Below are 22,127 nucleotides of genomic sequence, written 5' to 3'. Positions count from 1 at the left end.
TAGTTCGCAAAAACAATGAATGCGCTAAGAATGTTCTTGTAATTTATTTTGCAACGGACTTTTATATTTCTTTTTGTTATCTTAATATTTATTCATTTTAGTGAGTATCGTGATACACGGAGGCAAAAGGTCCCATCGCATCTATAACATGGTTCACGCTACACATCCTTTCGTTCATCTAAGAATAAATTTCTATTTTCATAATCAATACAAGCAACAGTTGAACATGGGCGCACTAAAAAAAACGACATTTTTTTTTTTTAAATAATTTATAGAAAGAAAAACTCCAATTTTTAAAAATAAGTGGGAGATAAAATAATTCCAAGGTAAATTCTATTCTGTGTTTTTTGTTTTTGCTATAAAACTGAAAATAGATCCGAAGAAAAAAAAATGACACAAAAAATTATTTATGAAGAATTTGTTTCCGTTTTTGTCTTTTCGATTTTTGTCTAAAATGTTTATTTTTTTCAATGTTGAAGAAAACTACGAGTAAGAAATGAGAAACATTTAATTCTATTGAGGAAGGGAGGGAGGGAGAGAGAGAGAAGGAGGAAGAGAAAAATATGCAGGGGAGAAAGATAAGAGGTACATGTGTGTGAGAGAGAGAGAAAGAGAGAGAGAGAGAGAAGGAGGAAGAGAAAGATATGCAGGGGAGAAAGATAAGAGGTACATGTGTGTGTGTGTGAGAGAGAGAAAGAGAGAGATATATAGAGATAGATGGAGAGAGAGAGAGAGAAGACGCAGATGGGAAAGAATTTATTTCCGTTTTTGTCTTTTCGATTTTTGTTTAAACTGTTCCTCTTTCAATGTTGAAGAAACTACGAATAAGAAATGAGAAACACTTAATTCTACTGAGAGAGAGAGAGAGAGAGAGAGAAAGAGACAGAGAGAGACAGAGAGAGAGAGAGAGAGAGAGAGAGGAGACGCAGATGGAGAAGAGAGAAAGATACGGAGGAGAGACGAAAGATGGAGAGAGAGAGAGAGAGAGAGAGAGGGAGAGAAAGCGAATAAAAAGAGCAAAGAGAGGATGTAGCAGAGAGGTAGAGAAGGAGAGTGGAAAATGTATACACACAATCATGTATGTATACACATACAGATACACAGGCGAAACACATTACCAAGCTACCTACATATACACACATATGCACACGCATGAAAACATGCGCTCATATACACACAAAAGATTTTTATTAACTTAAGGTTAAAAATTCTCTAACTTACACTCTGCCATGTCCATTTTCACCTTACACATACACACATATGCATACATAAAGATAACGAAATACCAAGGTTTTATGTACGACATGAAAAGAAACTGGAATCTGAGGAAGATTGCTGTCATTCCAGTAATTATAGAAGTAAACGAACTCATAAAAAAAAAAATCAAAAGCATATTTGAGAAATGTATTTGCTGAACCAAATGCAAACAATTGCGTTTAAACGGAGGGCTAGAATGTTAGAAAGATCTCTCGGCTGGAATGTGTGCATTTCTAACATCTGGTAGGATGCCCCGTCTTCATTTAGAACAACATAAGAAATTTGAAACACACACATATATATATCTATAATATAAAGCTGAATGTGTGTGTGTGTGTGTGTGTATATCTGGTCACGAATAGGCTACTATATGGTTGACTATTTTGAAAAACTGTTTACATATAATGATAGAATATGTATCGAGACACAGGAATGGGTATGTTTGATCTGGCAGAACGGTAATTCATTAAAATTGTGGGGTCTGCGTTCGCGCATGGTCCACAAAGTATGGAAATAAAAAAATTAAAAAAAAAAACGTTTACAAGTGTTTTTGATATAGATGTACATAAGAATACTTTGATAATTATGTTTTAACTTAAATAGGGATGGTATAATAAAATTTGAGGGTCTACGTTTGCGCATGGCCTCCATGGAATGGAAATAGGCACAAATCTTTATAAAGACTTTTCATATCTATCTGCGTAAGTATACTTTGATAATTATGTTTCAGTTTGAAGAAATATAGTATGATAAAATTATGGGCTGTTCGTTCACACCTGACCTCTATAGAATGGAAATATGTCACAAATGTTAACAAGGTTTTTTAATATAAATCCAAAGAATATTGTGATAAGTGTTTCAGTATGAACAGGTATGGTATAATAAATTATGGAGTTTACCTATTTTATTTTTACTTTCATCATATTTTGCTTTGGTTTTGATACCCCCAAATTCGAAGCTATCTCTTTACAACACTTCCTTTTCATAACCTATCATACTTTCATGAATGAGAGTCCATTTTCTGTAGGCTGTTTTTGAACCCAGTCAACGACGGGTACTTTTGCTAGTATATACATATATATATATATATATATATATTATGCTTGCCACTTCTTGAAAGAAGTTTGCCATCTTTTCAGGTTAATGTCGGGCATCTCTGTGCACGTGGATGGCTCTTCAACCTAACCTCACTCTTGCATAATTGTTCACACATTTGGCAGGGGATGCTTGTGGAGGGATTTGACCATGCATTTTTGAATGTCTTTTCAAACCGCTTGCTGGTTTACAGCCCAATCCACAGGTATTACAACAGTACTTGCATGGTCTTGTCTAACATTGTTTGATTTCACGTGGTTCACCAAATCATCATTAGGCAGACAAAAATCTGCCACAGGTTGTGCATTTCAGTTCCTGTTGAAAGTCGGCAGTAACTGCGGATTCATACTGCTTCCTAAGCACGTTTCAATTCTGCTTTCTAAGCAAGCTTTTCCTCCAGCTTTATACATTCTTTTACGATCACTTTTATTTCGATCCACAATTTGAAGTCTCCAATTATCCACACCAATTTTAAGCAACTTAAGGTTATTCCTCAGTTCATCTTTAAAACGTTTTGAAGGTTTATGCTACGGTCTCTTTCCCAAGGACAGCTCACCATAAAGCAGTTTTTTTTTTTTTACACAGTGATCACCACTTATCAAGGCCCGGAAGCCACTGAGGGATAAGGGTTATTGCAAGTACATTACGTTAGTTATTTTATTGTCCTTCCATCTTTCATCCCCATTAACTGTACAGTCCAACACATTTGATTTTTGATGATCTTCGTTTCTATGCTTCAGCTGTTGGATTGTTCAAGGACGGCAGTACCAAGAGTAAAAGACTTTCAACTGATGCTCAGTATTTTATGAATATACTTTTGATGAGAGCTTTAAGATATCTTTGGTATGTAGTAATGATGGGACGATTCTAATATTTTTCCCCGATTCCGATACAATTACCGATTCCGTACAAGATTCCCGATTCCGATACAATTACCGGTTTTGATTCCGATTCTTTATAAATCTCTAAATATTTTACTATAGAGTTGTTATTTTCTCAGATTTTTGTAAAAAACAACAACAAAAAACAAAAAAACCACACGTTTAAATATACACTTGTGGAGGATGATCTTGAGATTTTAGCTTTTTTTTTTAAAAATCAATGAATATTTATTATTTTATCATTATTATCAACAATGGAAGATTTTGCTTTAAACAAAATCAAATAAATAAAAAAGACAATTAAAAGAATCGTTTTGGCATCGGAAAATAAGCACTAAATTTTTCGATTCTGATACCGATTCAGATACCCCCAAATTTGTCAATTTTTCCGATTCCTGATTCCGATTAATCGTCCCAACACTAGTATGCAGTTCATGTTTATGACGCATGCCTCACACACTGATATTTGTTCTTACAATGATTTCTCTTACATACATACATACATACATATGTCATTTTATTTTAACTATTAAAAAAATGATCATTTGTGTCCATATAATGAAAGAAATATCTGTCCTTTGTGAGTTCTATGCAGAATTGCGGCTCGTTACACAGCAACTACAAACAGATGAAAACAAAAACTAGGTCATACTAAATGCAATTAATTAGCAAGTTAGGTGAATCCGTTGGAAGTCAAACGAATAAAATACATGTAGTGTATTTGCAGGATTTCATCAATTCCATCGATATTTTAGTGCCCATGATCGCGCACTGATCATTTTATTAAAATTGTATAACTTAATATTGCTCAAACATTAAATAGAGAAATTCCTTCTTTTTTATGTCTAAATAATAGATTTTTTAAGAATCGGTGTGCGCACATTTGCGTAAAACATATGAATGTGCTTGATCAAATGCTAAACTACCGCACTTACCATTATGAATTACTAGCCTGGGTGCCCGGGTGTTTGGAGGTGTGTTGAGTAAAAAAAAAAGAAAAAAGTAGTAGTAATCAGGCAGGCTCGAACCCGTACCAGAAAGAAAGAAAAGAACGTAAAAAAATGGAGGTTTTGCCGTTGCGTCCATCGCCAAACCGGAAGTGGTGAAGTCAATTGAAAAGAGGGGAAGACTTTCGAAAATATCGACAAAAAAAGCGACCCCTCCCAGTATAAAGGTTGAGGGCGAAGGAATTAATGTTTTTAGTCAATTTTTCGATATTTGTCGTCCGAAAGGGCGAGCTTCAAAACGATACCAATCTCGTGAAAATCCGTGTACTTTGTCGAAAGTTTTAGGCAGGCAGACATACATACATGCATACATACATTTAAACAGACAGGTGAGACTTATATTATAGATGGAACATGTAATCTAGTCCACAAAGTTAGTATCGTCGCCATATTACGTATTTGTAAACTTTATTATTTATAGGAGGGAGGCACCGAAAAAATTATAATATCCAGAAATAAAGAAAACAAAGTACCGAAAAACGTTCATATTTTAATCTAATGCTACATTTATGACTTATACCTATCCTGTGACTTGTGTTTTACTAATATATATATATAAGTAGAAATTGTGTCTGTGTGTGTACATTTCCCTACCAAACTACTCTGTCAATTTTCAGTCTGCAGACTCGAGATTTGACATAAGGGGTATTGAGATTTGAGAAAAAACTTTTCACCGGTTTTCGTCCAGAAATGTGTCTGTGAAAAAGTCCGAGTTCAATTACTGGAACTTTTCCTACTGCAATGAAATATTTGTGTGTTCAAGTAAATAGATTTTTATTTGAAAATTACAATCCTCGGCGAATTCATGCTGAAATTATGAATTTCAGTACAAAAAAACAAAATATTTTTGGCACAAATTTCAAAATAAAAACAGCTATTCTGCACACTTTGAATGCAGTCGATTTTGGGCATTATACTTGCATTGGTAGAAATAATAATAACAAGTGGAATATTGTCAGTGACACCAACATTTCTAATAATGTCAATTTTCCTTTCAAAATGTCCAACATTGTTGGCTTTTTTTTGGAAAAAATATGAAGGAAATAAAAATTTGACAAAAAACAGGTTATATATCCAATCGAAATATAAATAACAATAGTGGTGGCTTTCTCCTTTAAAATTCAACCATTACCTTGGCGTGGTACGGGTTGTAACTGCAGGCAAACGATGGCACTGTTATGAATCGTTATAACTTAATTGGAAAAAAGATTTCTGCTTCAACAGATAAATATGCAATAAAATGTTTAACTGGAACATTATTTTACTCAAAAGTATTGATCAATATTACACTTTAAAAAGGAGGATACTAGAGTTAAAACAAACTATTTTATTTACACTGAAACAATTCAAAAGTTTGCTTAAACCCGACTCTTCAATCCTCAAATATTGTAATGAATGCCAATAAAATACTGAGCACTTGGAAAAAGTCACTAGAACTTTTCCTACTGCAATGAAATATTTTTGTGTTCAAATAGATTTATATTTGACCATTACAATTCTCAGCGATTTAATTCCGAAATTACGAATTCCAATATAAAAATTTTTTTTTGTACAAATTTCAATCTAAAAACAGCTATTGTGCACACTTTTATTAAAGTTTATTTTGGACATTATACTTGCATTGTAAGGAATACTAATAACAAGTGAAATATTATGAGTGACTCTAATATCTACCATAATTTCAATTTTCATTACAAAATGTTCAACAATATTGATATTTCTTTTGAAAAATATAAAAGAAACATAATTGAGAAAACCCAGGCCATATATCCAATCCAAATAGCAAAAACATTAGTGCTGGACTTCTCCCTTAAAGTCCAACCACTACCTCAGCATGGTATAGTTGTGTAACTGCATCCCTGCAGGCGAACGATGGCACTTTTATGAACCATTTAAACTCAGAAATTAATTTCTTGTTGTAAATATTGCACACTGTGATACTTTTCATGTGATATTTAGCATGTTTTATAAATAAATATAATGCTATTATTTTTGTTGTTGTTAATGTTGTTGATAAATATAATTTTAAAAAGTTAGGTATTTTCTTGAAAAAAGATTTCTGCTTCAACAGAAAAATGTCCAACAAAATGTTTAACTGGAGAGTTATTTTACCGAAAACTATTAATATTAAACTATAAAAAGGAATTTACACAATTAATATTAAACTATTAATATTAAAACTATTAATATTAAAACTATTAATATTAAACTATAAAAAGGAATTTAAACAATTAATATTATACTATTAATATTAAAACTATTAATATTAAAACTATTAATATTAAAACTATAAAAAGGAATTTAAACAATTAATATTAAACTATTAATATTAAAAATTTAATATTAAAACTATTAATATTAAAACTATTAATATTAAACTATAAAAAGGAATTTAAACAATTAATATTATACTATTAATATAAAAACTATTAATATTAAAACTATTAATATTAAACTATAAAAAGGAATTTAAACAATTAATATTAAAACTATTAATGTTAAAACTATTAATATTAAAACTATTAATATTAAAACTATTAATATTAAAACTATTAATATTAAAACTATTAATATCAAACTATAAAAAGGAATTTAAACAATTAATATTAAAACTATTAATATTAAAACTATTAATATTAAAACTATTAATATTAAAACTATTAATATTAAACTATAAAAAGGTATTTAAACAATTAATATTATACTATTAATATAAAAACTATTAATATTAAACTATAAAAAGGAATTTAAACAATTAATATTATACTATTAATATTAAAACTATTAATATTAAAACTATTAATATTAAACTATAAAAAGGAATTTAAACAATTAATATTAAAACTATTAATATTAAAACTATTAATATTAAACTATAAAAAGGAATTTAAACAATTAATATTAAAACTATTAATATTAAAACTATTAATATTAAAACTATAAATATTAAACTATAAAAAGGGATTTAAACAATTAATATTAAAACTATTAATATTAAAACTATTAATATTAAAACTATTAATATTAAAACTATTAATATTAAACTATAAAAAGGTATTTAAACAATTAATATTATACTATTAATATTAAAACTATTAATATTAAAACTATTAATATTAAACTATAAAAAGGAATTTAAACAATTAATATTATACTATTAATATTAAAAATATTAATATTAAAACTATTAATATTCAACTATAAAAAGGAATTTAAACAATTAATATTAAAACTATTAATATTAAAACTATTAATATTAAAACTATTAATATTAAACTATAAAAAGGAATTTAAACAATTAATATTAAAACTATTAATATTAAAACTATTAATATTAAAACTATTAATATTAAAACTATTAATATTAAACTATAAAAAGGAATTTAAACAATTAATATTAAAACTATTAATATTAAAACTATTAATATTAAAACTATTAATATTAAAACTATTAATATTAAAACTATTAATATTAAAACTATTAATATTAAACTATAAAAAGGAATTTAAAGAATTAATATTAAAGCTATAATTATTTAAACTATTAATATTAAAACTAATTATATTAAAACTATTAATATTAAAACTATTAATATTAAAACTATTAATATTAAAACTATTAATACTAAACTATAAAAAGGAATTTAAACAATTAATATTATACTATTGATATTAAAACTATTAATATTAAAACTATTAATATTAAACTATAAAAAGGAATTTAAACAATTAATATTATACTATTAATATTAAAACTATTAATATTAAAACTATTAATATTAAACTATAAAAAGGAATTTAAACAATTAATATTAAAACTATTAATATTAAAACTATTAATATTAAAACTATTAATATTAAACTATAAAAAGGAATTTAAACAATTAATATTAAAATTATTAATATTAAAACTATTAATATTATAACTATTAATATTAAACAATTAATATTAAACTATTAATATTAAAACAATTAATATTAAAACTATTAATATTAAAACTATTAATATTAAAACTATTAATATTAAAACTATTAATATTAAAACTATTAATATTAAAACTATTAATATTAAACTATTAATATTAAAACTATTAATATTAAAACTATTAATATTAAAACTATTAATATTAAAACTATTAATATTAAAACTATTAATATTAGTAGTTTTAATATTAAAACTATTAATATTAAAACTACTAATATTAAAACTATTAATATTAAAACTATTAATATTAAAACTATTAATATTAAAACTATTAATATTAAAACTATTAATATTAAACTATAAAAAGGAATTTAAACAAAAACACTCAATCAGATGTGCTTTATGCACTAATAAAAATGTAAATGTTGCACTTTTTAAGATTTTGATGAATTGCATATAAAAACATTAGAAGAAAAAATTTTAAATCATAAGAAAAATCTAAAATCAGTAAATTATCAATAAATTTTGTCATAATAAAAATACGTTTATTAGATTAATTTTAATGTGCAAAAGAAAAAACGACATAAAAAAATCCAAAATCAGCGAATTTATTCAATTTTGTCATAAAAAAAATTGTTTATTAATACTGGTAAGAAAACATGTTTTACTTCATCATATATGTAGCATTGAAGAAATATTTTATAATGACAAAATTTATTAATTATTTGCTGCTTTTGATATTTTTCATTATCGTTTTTTTTTTGCAAATTAAAAAATCCAATAATCCTTTTTATATAAAAATATATTGACATATTTAATCAATTTAATAAATAATCATGTTTATATAAAAATATATTGACATATTTAATCAATTTAATAAATAATCATGTTTATATAAAAATATATTGACATATTTAATCAATTTAATAAATAATTATGTTTATATAAAAATATATTGACATGTTTAATCAATTTAATAAATAATCATGTTTATATAAAAATATATTGACATATTTAATCAATTTAATAAATAATCATTTTTATATAAAAATATATTGACATATTTAATCAATTTAATAAATAATCATGTTTATATAAAATATATATTGACATATTTAATCAATTTAATAAATAATAATTTTTATATAAAAATATATATTGACATATTTAATCAATTTAATAAATAATCATTTTTATATTAAAATATATTGACATATTTAATCAATTTAATAAATAATCCTTTTTATATAAAAATATATTGCCATATTTAATCAATTTAATAAATAATCATGTTTATATAAAAATATATTGACATATTTAATCAATTTAATAAATAATCCTTTTTATATAAAAATATATTGACATATTTAATCAATTTAATAAATAATCATTTTTATATAAAAATATATTGACATATTTAATCAATTTAATAAATAATCATTTTTACAAAATCTATTTACAAAATCTGACAATATTTATTGAGATAATTGGATGATATGAAATTGTTCTTCTAATGTTTTATATGCAGTTAATTTTATTTCTTCTGTCAAAAAATTATAATCAATATAATAATCATTTTTTATAATGAGAAAATTTATAAATATTGAAGACCTTAAAAAGTCCAACAAAATTGCAATTACATTTTTATTAGTGCATAAGGCACCTCTGATATAGTGTAAATAAAATATTTTTTTGTTTAAATTCCAGTATCTTCCTTTTTTTTAGTTTAATATTAATAGTTTTCGGTAAAATAACTTTCCAGTTAAACATTTTGTTGGACATTTTCCTGTTGAGGCAGAAATCTTTTTCAAGAAAATAATAATAATAATAATAATAATAATAATAATAATAATAATAAAACGGCTGAAATATAAGGAAAATCCTTAAATGCGGAAACTAACACGTGAGCTTTAGGCACAGATGTAAACCAAAGGCACATCTTATGGAATCATGAAAACAGAAACGATAATAATATATAAGTGTTAGTTAATTCACTGCCTTCCCCTTCATTTTTTGTGTGGGTCATCATAAACGAACGCTATACCAAATAACGAAGAGGGTCGAGGAGGATGGTAAGACCGAAGAGAGAAAGCACTAACCAAACCTCCGCTGGATGAGTGCAAAGAGGGACTGGAACCTTGGAAAGGCTTATTGCCACCCAAATTTCAGTAAAGACTAATGATCCCCGCCAACGAGAAATCTATGGTAAGCGTCTGTTGTGATAACGCAAATTCATCCTCAAATGTTATTGAAAGAGGTAGAATATACTGGAAATCTAGAGAGACCTGTTGTCACTCAGACTCCAGAGAACAGCACAAGTTGTTATCAAAGAGAAATCTTTGTGACTACTCCTAGTGAGTAAATAATAAGTGTGTATGTGTGTGTGTGTGTGTTTGTGATCTTCATCGCGTGTATATCTGTACGTTCCATTACGTGCGCCTTTGTCTTAATCATAGATTTTTGAACGTCTATTCACAGACGCTAGACAAAACAATAAATATCGAAGCCGATATGAGTAAACGTAGTCGGCTTTGCCTTCCAGGCAGCACCTGTCCACTTTTCTAATATAGGTGAGAGGGGAGGGCAACAGCAACTAACGGAAATATAACTTAGAAGTTTCCGAATTCCGGAGAGTGACAGCCGACGTCGGAATGGCACTTACTTCTCACATTACCTTTCTGCGTTGAGAAACCTCTATCGTCATGTAACGTTTAAAGTTATCTTTTTAGATAAAATTAGACTTAAATAGAAACTGAAGTGACATATCAAACCTGGATTCTGATTAGCCAATTTGCATTTGTTCCAATGTATCATGTTATTAATTGCGCCAAGAAAGTTATGTATTTGGTCTAAACTCTTACTGTGAATTTTTTTTTGTGTAGCGTCCACATCACTAGACTAATTGTCACCAAACTTTGTAAAACCTCGTTCATATTCTAACTTTGATATAATTTAATACCTAAAGCAAAAATTAGTGCCAAGGCTACAGAAAATGTAAAAGTTATATATTTTTTTGACAACGATTAATCGAAGAGATTCGCTACCTGGCTTATATTGTAGCTAATGATGTCCCACATTTTAGAGTGGAAGTAGATGCATAATTATGTGATAATTATCATGAGGCGAACGAGACATATGATCCTTCTGGTCGACTCGTCCTTCAAGCAATCAAAATATTGCATTCAGGCTGCTAACAAACCAAGAGGTAGTCTATTTCTCATACCTCGTTCTTTCTGCAAATATTTCCCCCTCTTTATATTTCTCTTGCTTCAGAGTGGTATGCAAACATTTTATTTATATCTAATACAAATCATGGAGAGAGTTCAAAGCCTGGTTAATTAAATGGTTACTCGAATTTTATATATAGACACCGTCTATAATATAAATCTCACCTGTCTGTTTAAATGTATGTATGTTTGTTTGTATGTTTGTATGCCTTCTTAAAACTTTCAACAGAGGCGACAGATTTTCACGAGATTGGTATCGTTTTTAAGCTCGACGACAAATATCGAAAAATTGGCTAAAAACATTAATCCCTTCACCCTCAACTGGGCACTTTTCTACAAGGAGGGGTCGCTTTTTTCGTCGGTATTTTCGAAAGTCACCCCCTCTTTTCGATTGACTAGCCTTAATTTAAACCTTCACCACTTCCTGTTTGGCGATGGACGCAACGGAAAAGATGTCACGTTTTCTTTCACGTTTCTTTCCTCTCTCGCGGTACGGGTTCGGGCCTGCCTGAATACTGCCACTTTTTTATTTTTTATTTTGCTCAACACACGCCTCCAAATACCCGGACAACGCCGGGCACCCAGGCTAGTTTATATATAAAATTTTATTCATATTTGTTATGAAATGATTATATGTATTTCCTGTAAATAACTCAGAGACAAATGTATTTTCCTTAAAAAAAAAAAAAAACAGTTTGAACGGCTATAGGATATAGCCTGCTGTGTGTGTGTGTGTGTATGTGTGTATGTGTGTGTGTGTGTATGTGTGTGTGTGTATGTGTGTGTATGTGTGTGTGTGTGTGTGTGTATGTGTGTGTGGGGAGTAAGTTAAACAAGTTCGGTAGTTTCGTAAGCTAGAAACGTAAAACAGAAATAACTTTTCACTTCAAATAAGGTACATTGCCATTTGGTCATAATGGCTACTATTTGAGATTATGTCTATCAGGCGATTTTGGGGAGTTGAGTAGCGAGATGTCTGTTCACTTTACATTTAAACTTTGTGCAGATTACTACAGTCAGAGAGGTAGAAAACATAAGCAATTCAAAATCTAGCAAACCGCGGGAAGAAACTATTAGAGTAGAAGGCTTTCCAGCATCTAGGAACCCTTACAGTAAAGGGGTGGGATTTTGCTTCTAATCGGGTTAGTCAGTGGTTATTATGTCTAGGGGGCACAAGTGCTATGAGTTCATCAGATTACATTCCATTAATGTATTTTAAAAGGTGCGACATTGATGGGGCACAGTCCGGGACCTATTAGATTTGAGAATCTTTTTTGAGACCTGCCTAAGAGTGAGAAACAAGTGGTAGATGAACCAATCCAGATCTACTGACAATAGTCCATGTATGGGTGAATCGCGTTTTTGTAAAGGTACAGGATGCTTTCAGTTGTGGGTAATTTTCTAGCACGGTAAATGGAGCCCACTATTTTTGTAGAAGTTCTGGCCATGTTATCAGTGTATTTGTTTCAATTCATGTTGCATGTGAATGTTCGGGCGAGAAGTTTTAAAGATGGGCTCTCATGTAGGATGTTATTTATCATGACAATCATTGGTCGAGAAAGATTTTTGGAGTTGACAAAGGAAACCATTTACAGCCCGATTCCACTACGGAGCAATGGCCATTTTGTAAGGGTTCAGTCATTGTGTAGATCCGTTTCTCTATCATGTCTATTATAAAGCGTGGTGTTATAAACAAATATACCCATCTCAGACACAATTGTATCATGAATGTCGTTCATGAATGTCATTTACCTTATCATGTGCTACAAAACAAAAAATTCATGTCTTTATCTCTCTCACTTTCCCTCGCTGTCCTGCTCTAACCAAGTCTGTTTACCTGTTCCACAAATCCCGAAACCTCAACATGAAATATCTACAAAACACGAATAAACTTAGACCCTTACTACCATGTCTCTATCCCAACATCAGGGGTCCACGTTCAAACCTTCCACGGGTTGAAACCTAATTGCAAGAGACGAAACCGGACATATTCTTTCTAAGTGAAACTAACACAGAGCCGACCACTTCCTTAGATGAGTTCATAATTAAAGGACACTCTAATTTAACATCTAAATCTAACCTCCAAGATCGCCATGGGCATGGAATATGTGCATACATTAAAGATTGCTTTCCATGGGGCAGGGATATCTCCAGAGAAGACCCTAATTTACCTTATATGTGCTTCCGGGTTGCACTTGCTTACACCACCGCATTTATATTTGCTCTCTATCGCCCCCACAACAGTGGGGTTACTATCTTTAAGAGTATATCTGAGAAAATTGAGGGAAGGTTCTGTCATGATTTTGCGATTGCCTATGACCTCACTCAGATTGTTCACGCACCCACCCGTGTGCCTGATACTACCGGTCAGTATGCAAGCCTTCTAGACCTTTTTCTCGCAACTTCCCCTGAGCTATGTTCATGTTCGGTTCTATCTCCCCTGGGATCCTCCGACCACTCCATTGTATCAGTTAAGATAAAAATAAAATGTAATAAATTTTTAGACGTACCTCTCCACCGTACTGTATATCGATACTCTATGGCTGACTTGGATAGCTTTCGTACATTCATATGTGATCTACCTCTGCATTCCATGCTTAAAAAGGATGTGTCCTTCATAGTATCAGACCTGACGGAATGGTTAATTGTATGCATAGACCGATTCATACCATCAAAAAATTCCAACAAAAACCTAACAGCCAGCTATGGTTCTCTCCAGAATGTGCTGCTGCCATTGGGCATAGAAATCACCTTTTCCATTGCTACCAACGTAATAAATGTACTAAAGCTGCTTTCAGGACTGCCAGCAACCACTGTAAAAGAGTAATAAAAAATGCAAAAGAGAGCTATATGCTCAGTCCGTTAAATCCAAAGTAGCTGAGCAGCGGCTTGGTTCCCACCAGTTTTGGCAAATTGCAAACAGGATCCTGAACAGAAGCGTGCGTTCTATCCCAACCATCATCAATGGACCTGAGGTTATCTCGTCAGCATCGGACAAGGCCAAACTATTTGCCAAGAACTTTGCAGCTAATTTTGCCCTATGCGACGAAGGCCATCAACTCCCCGTATTTCCACCTATAACAGACAACACACTATGCAACATACAAATATATGTGCGCGAGGCGCCAAGCTAATCAAAAACCTTGATTCCAGTAAAACAACTGGCCCAGAGGGTATTCCAGTTATAGTGTTGAAAACGCTTCAACCAGAACTTACCCCCATACTTACAAAACTGTTTAAGCTTTGCCTTAAGGAGAAGTGCTTGCCAACACCCTGGAAAACCTCATCAGTATGCCCTGTATTTAAGAATTAAGGTGATAAGTCATCTCCCTCTCAGTACAGACCAATAAGTCTCCTGTGTGTCATGAGTAAGCTGCTGGAATCCATATTAAATAGAGAAGTGGTCAACCACCTCAGCAGAAATAACTTTCTTAGTGACATTCAATATGGTTTCCGTTCTGCTAGATCTACAGCAGATGTGTTAACGGTTATATCTCATAGGATTAGTGGATCTCTCGACAAAGGCTTCCCTTCTGGGGCCATTGCTCTTGACATATCGAAGGCCTCTGATAGAGTATGGCATAAGGGCCTACTTCACAAGATTTCCAGCTACGGTATAACTGGAAATGTTTTCTCAATTATTAAATCATTTCTCTCTGATAGGCTCATAAGAGTAGTGGTTGATGGGCAGAAATCAGAGGCCTGCAGTATTAATGCTGGAGTCCTTCAGGGGTCCATCCTGGGCCCAACTCTCTTCCTGATCTACATCAATGACCTCCCAAAACACATACTTAAATGATTCGTTGACATCTATGCTGATGACACAACCATCTATGGCTACACATCAAAGGCCGTAAATGATAAAGTTCTCTCTAATTCTCTCTCCTCTGATCTCGAGTGCGTGGTACAGTGGGGGAAGAGGTGGTTGGTTACTTTTAATGCATCTAAAATCAAGCTCCTATCTTTACATCATCAACGCTCTGATCTCCATCTGGCAACAATTGAAATGGATGGCTCTCGTCTTCTGGGTTTGACCTTTACTCCTGATCTGTTGCCAAGGACGCTGGGAAAATGGTGCGATTCTTCTACCGCTCCAGAAGATATCTCACTACTGATGCAATTCTCTATCTGTATAAAAGCCAAGTACGTCCAAGGACGAAGTACTGCTGCCAAATTAGTGGCAAGAGCTGCTAAAAACGCCTATCTTGCTATGAGAGAGTACAAAATAGACTTCGTGGCTTAGTGGGGGATGCCCCTTACTCTTCCCTGCAAACTCTCTCCCACGGAAAATACGTTGCGGGCCTGTCTTTGTTTTATCGTTATTTTCATGGCAAGTGCGCGTCCGCGCTCCAATCTCTGGTTCCCCCTCCTCATCAATCTTTCACGAAAAACACCCGTCTAGCTGAAACCACTGTCAATAATTTTCCCCACTCCCTATCTGTGCCTAAATCAAAACGTAGATTACATGAACAAAGCTTTATTCTTAGAAGTGCACGCCTATGGAACTCTTCCGTTTGCCCTTTTCCCACCTAACTACAACTTGGATGTCTTCAAGTCCAACATAAACAAATTCCTGATGAATCGCCCCCTTAAGTAAGACACTTTATCAAATCTCGAATACTAACTATTACTACGATATCATCCCATTGATTACTGTACACACAATAACCTTTATCTCCGAGTGGCTTCCGGGCCTTGATAAGTGGTGACCATGTAAAAAGAATTATCTTATTCTTTAAATAAATCTTTAATTTTCTGATTTGTTCCTTGTTTCTTGCCTCCCCAAAAGGGCAGAGTTAGACACAAGATCGGTTTTAAATGTGGGAAAAATCCAGATCCCCAAAAGGGGCAATCTAGATGAAAACAAAAATTTAAAAAAATGTAACGATCATGAAAAATGTTTCCTCCACTAACCGAGGACAGAAAATGCGAAGTGTAGCATCAGAAGTAAACCTGGAACCCTAATGAAACAACTTCAGGCCAAGATCTCAGTGTAGCAGATACTACACTGTGATCTTGACCTGAAGTTGTTTCATTATTTCTCATTCTTTATAAACAAAGCAAGCGTTATTGTAATTAAGAGACTTAGATACTGGATTATTGGTCTATTTATTCGTTGTCTTGCTTCATCAATCAAAAATAGATGTACTTTTAGCTCCTATACTTTTAACGTAGTCGCTGGCTCTGTCATTTAAATGGGTAAGCGAGAACACGCACGCATATTGACGACTCACGTGCCTCGTTAATATGCCATCAACATTTAAGCTGTGGCGTGATCGTGACGTCACGGAATGAAATGCATCAAGTTCGGAGGAAAAGAGAGAGAATAAGAAAAAGGTAGGGACGTGTGGCTGTTTTTTTTTTTTTTTTTTTTTTTTTTTTTGCACGTCAACATTTTTTCTCAGTTCAAGAGAAACGCACAGCTGCCACAAGTGAATTTTGACTGATTACTACAATGGAAATGAAAAAGGTACATTGTGAATTGAAAGGTATGCTTGATAAACACGCAAGTTTCCCTTTCCTACCTTTCGCAAGCGAACCGGCCAACATGTTGGTCAGAGAGAGAATAACTGCAACACAACAGCTGATTGTACCTATTTACAATGCCTCCCCACGGGACAGAGTCAGACACCAGGGTCGTTTTTTAACGTGGAGAAAAAGGTACAAAAATAAAAATTGTCTCAGTCGTGAACGATTTCTCCTCCACCGAAAGAGAACGAGAAATGGAAGTGCCGCATCTGAAGAACAGATACTACACTTTGATCTTGGCCAAAAAACAGCTGATTGTACCTATTTACTATGCCTCCCCACGGGACAGAGTTAGACACCAGGGTCGTTTTTTAACGTGGAGAAAAGGTACAAAAATAAAAATTGTCTCAGTAGTGAAGGATTTCTCCTCCACCGAAAGAGAACAAGAAATAGAAGTGCAGCATCTGAAGAACAGATGGTATTTATTTGCTCCCCCACCGAGCAAATAAGGCACAAGGCCGATTTTTAAAGTGAGGAGTGAAGGGGAAATGGGGACACACTCCCCGGGGAGTAGGGGAGCTGGATAGTGACAATTGGTATGAAGGGTTGCCCCTACATTGACCAAGGTCTTATATGTGGAGTTGCCCCCACATATGGTCTTTGCTTGCAGTTTCTGCCGGAACAGATGGTATTTATTTGCTCCCCCACTGAGCAAATTAGGCACAAGGCCGTTTTTAATGTGAGGTAAAAACCAGCTCCCCTAAAAGTAGGCAAAAAGGGGGCACTCTGGTTACCAAAAATAATAATTGTCCCAGTATAGAGGGTTTCCCCTCCACTGACCGGCACAAACCATCTTAAGTGCAGCATCTGCCGGAACAGATGGTATTTATTTGCTCCCCCACCGAGCAAATTAGGCACAAGGCCAATTTTTAATGTGAGGAGTGAAGGGAGGGGGAAGGGAAAAAGGGGACCAGCTCCCGAGAGGTGGGAAATGGGAACTGGTTAAAGGTCAGGCATGTGGGGTTGCCCTCACATCTGGTCTTTGCTAGTCATAGCTTGCAGCATCTGCCGGAACAGATGGTATTTATTTGCTCCCCCACCGAGCAAATTAGGCACAAGGCCAATTTTTAATGTGAGGAGTGAAGGGAGGGGGAAGGGAAAATGAGGAACAGCTCCCGAGAGGTGGGATATGGGAGCTGGTTAAAGGTCAGGCATGTGGGGTTGCCCCCACATCTGGTCTTTGCTAGTCATAGCTAGTCATAGCTTGCAGTATCTGCCGGAACAGATGGTATTTATTTGCTCCCCCACCGAGCAAATTAGGCACAAGGCCGATTTTTAAAGTGAGGAGTGAAGGGGAAATGGGGACCAACTCCCCGGGGAGTAGGGGAGCTGGATAGTGACAATTGGTATGAAGGGTTGCCCCTACATTGACCAAGGTCTTATATGTGGAGTTGCCCCCACATATGGTCTTTGCTTGCAGTATCTGCCGGAACAGATGGTATTTATTTGCTCCCCCACTGAGCAAATTAGGCACAAGGCCGTTTTTAATGTGAGGTAAAAACCAGCTCCCCTAAAAGTAGGCAAAAAGGGGGCACTCTGGTTACCAAAAATAATAATTGTCCCAGTATAGAGGGTTTCCCCTCCACTGACCGGCACAAACCATCTTAAGTGCAGCATCTGCCGGAACAGATGGTATTTATTTGCTCCCCCACCGAGCAAATTAGGCACAAGGCCAATTTTTAATGTGAGGAGTGAAGGGAGGGGGAAGGGAAAAAGGGGACCAGCTCCCGAGAGGTGGGAAATGGGAGCTGGTTAAAGGTCAGGCATGTGGGGTTGCCCCCACATCTGGTCTTTGCTAGTCATAGCTAGTAATAGCTTGCAGTATCTGCCGGAACAGATGGTGTTTATTTGCTCCCCCACTGAGCAAATTAGGCACAAGGCCGTTTTTAATGTGAGGTAAAAACCAGCTCCCCTAAAAGGGGTCACTCTGGTTACCAAAAATAATAATTGTCCCAGTATAGAGGGTTTCCCCTCCATTGACTGGTACAAATTATCTTAAGTGCAGCATCTGCCGGAACAGATGGTATTTATTTGCTCCCCCACCGAGCAAATTAGGCACAAGGCCAATTTTTAATGTGAGGAGTGAAGGGAGGGGGAAGGGAAAAAGGGGACCAGCTCCCGAGAGGTGGGAAATGGGAGCTGGTTAAAGGTCAGGCATGTGGGGTTGCCCCCACATCTGGTCTTTGCTAGTCATAGCTAGTCATAGCCTGCAGTATCTGCCGGAACAGATATTACACTTTGATCTTGTCCCGAAGGCCAAACGAAAATGTAAAAAAAAAAACCCCAGCTGATTGTACCTATTTACTATGCCTCCCCACGGGACAGAGTTAGACACCAGGGTCGTTTTTTAACGTGGAGAAAAGGTACAAAAATAAAAATTGTCTCAATCGTGAAGGATTTCTCCTCCACCGAAAGAGAACAAGAAAATGAAGTGCAGCATCTGAAGAACAGATGGTATTTATTTGCTCCCCCACTGAGCAAATTAGGCACAAGGCCGTTTTTAATGTGAGGTAAAAACCAGCTCCCCTAAAAGTAGGCAAAAAGGGGGCACTCTGGTTACCAAAAATAATAATTGTCCCAGTATAGAGGGTTTTTATTTAAATGCTGCCCACATCAGCATTATGTGGCACAAGGCCGGAAAGTGGGAACCCCGCAGGCTCCCCTAAAGGAGGGGCACTCCTGCAATTTTAAAAATTGCCTGAGTAACCCCGTCGGCATTCCCCGGTCGGGGCGCCTCAGGCAGCAAGCAATAAACTTGCCCCACCGGAAAGCCCGGTGGCAAGGCCTGGGAGGGTGGACCTCCTAGGTATTACCCAGGCGGTTCCCAGTATAGAGGGTTTCCCCTCCATTGACTGGTACAAATTATCTTAAGTGCAGTATCTGCCGGAACAGATACTACACTTTGATCTTGACTTTGTAGCTAAAAGCAAAAGAACAGCTACCTGACCAAGAAAGGAAAAGAAAGTCGGGTTATAAATACACGATTGCGATTTGCATGCGAAACTAAACGAAATAAATCATTTGTTTTCTTTCACTTAAATAGTTTTTGTCAAAGTTTTATTTTCTTTGCAAGTTTCAAATACAACGTTTGGTGCATCTTTAAATAATAACAATGTTACATACTGACTTAATAGAAAAAGTTATAGAACTTCGCATTATTTACAAGATAGTTTTGAACGCAATAGACCCGGGTCGCAAAACCATGAGTTTGCCAAGAGTTCCTTCAAGAGATACTGAAAAAAAATAGACTGAATGTCATATTGTCGAAGCATATTTTATTCTGAGCCAATATATTTTTTCATGCTATTGTGATTCTTATTACATTTTCAAGAAATTATTTCAGTTATTTTTTAATTGTGAATTAACCGAAAAAAATTCAATTATTATGTGTTTTAACTAGTTTAATTGAAAATTATACGATTTCTTTTTTAAATTGTCAACACATTTGAGAAAGAAATGTCTGTTTACCTAAAACGATTATGAAAAGGAAAACATTACGTTCATTATAAAGGAGGATAAATAAAAAAGAGTGTAAAATACTTTGTTATGCAGGAATTGCTATCAGCATCATTATTATTGGAAGGGATTCACGAAGGTAAAAATGGTTAAGAAACACTAATAGACACTGGAAACTGCACGACCGCTACAGACAATATATATATATATATATATATATATATATATATATATATATATATATATATATATAAGCACACACTAGGATACTTCAATTAAAAGTCAAATATGAACAGTTACATTAAAGAGATATAAAAATCGAATCAAATGAGGTATAGGTTGTTTAAATAGTTATATTCAATTTAGCTTAAATTTCAGTCTTTGAAAAAAAAATGACAAATGTGGACTAAACAAACAATTAGAAATTATACGTATGCATGTGTATGTACGCACATGTGTGCATGTATATATGTGTGTGTGTGAGTGTATACATATGATTGTGTATGCGTGTGTGTGTATATATATATCATCTGTTATCTATGCTACATCTTGTTTGTGTGTGTACGTGCACTTATGTTTGGGTGACCGAATCCATGTATGCATATGTGCTTGGATTAGAAAAGAAGAAAACTTCAACCAATATATACATAAGGTGGGATGTATGAATATGTATGTGTGATTGTGGGTGCATGTGTCCATATATATATATGGGTGGATGAATGTATACGCATCTGTATGTGTGTGTGTGTATATATATATACATGTGTATGCATATGTATGAGTGGGTAAATGTGTTCGTGTGGATATGGATATACGCGTATGTGTGAGCCCCTGCATATATCTATGTGTGTGCATGTGTGTGTGTATGTGTATGTGTATGTGCCTACATAGTATTTGGATGTTTGCGAGTGTGTATGCACATGCATGTATGTATATATATGTGTATATGTGTGTATATATATATCTTCTCCTACCTATTCTCCATCTTACTTGTGTGTGTGTGCGCGTGTACTTATGTCTGAATGATTAAGCGTATATATACATGCGGGTTTTGGTTGGGAATATATATATATATAAAATAAAAAAATAAAAATAATTAACCAATATGTGCCTGACGTGTTAGTGGTGGATGTGTGTGAGTACGTGTGTGAGTGTGTAGGTGGGTATGTATATATGTATGCTCCTACATATATTTCTATGTATGTGCGTGTGTGTATGTGTGTGTGCCTGCGTGTGTGTGCGTGTGCATATGTACATGTATGTATATGTATGCGTGTGTGAGTGTGTACTATACATGGGGAAAGAAAGTCTAAAAAAAAACCCTAAAAAACCATAAAAACCTTCACAAAATGGACCAAAAGCGCCCTCTTTGAATCTAACTTTGACCGGACACTTTGAACACTTACAATTGAAGGCAGAATGTCTGAGACCACACATCACTCTGAAAAACACATTTAGTATCAGCGGAGGTAAACATAACTCTTCAAACTCCCATTTTAAAGAAAAACTTTTTACAAAAACATCTGAAGAGAGCACACCCTAAGCTTGAAACGCGTTATAAAAATATTTTAAAATAAAAATATGATGAAAACCTTAAAAAAAACCCACAATTGTTGATGGCTACACTCTTTTAAATATATACATATATATATATATATATGCGTACAATTTTAAGTTAATGTTGTACTATGTTATTTACAATAAGCTAACGTTCTTCGCTATCATTTTTTAAGAAAAAAAAACTTTATCT

Source organism: Euprymna scolopes, chromosome 16, assembly GCF_053919585.1.
Source record: "Euprymna scolopes isolate OS-2025 chromosome 16, ASM5391958v1, whole genome shotgun sequence".
NCBI lineage: Eukaryota > Metazoa > Mollusca > Cephalopoda > Sepiida > Sepiolidae > Euprymna > Euprymna scolopes.
The sequence above is the reverse complement of the archived record's forward strand: the minus strand, read 5'-3'. Positions refer to the sequence as shown.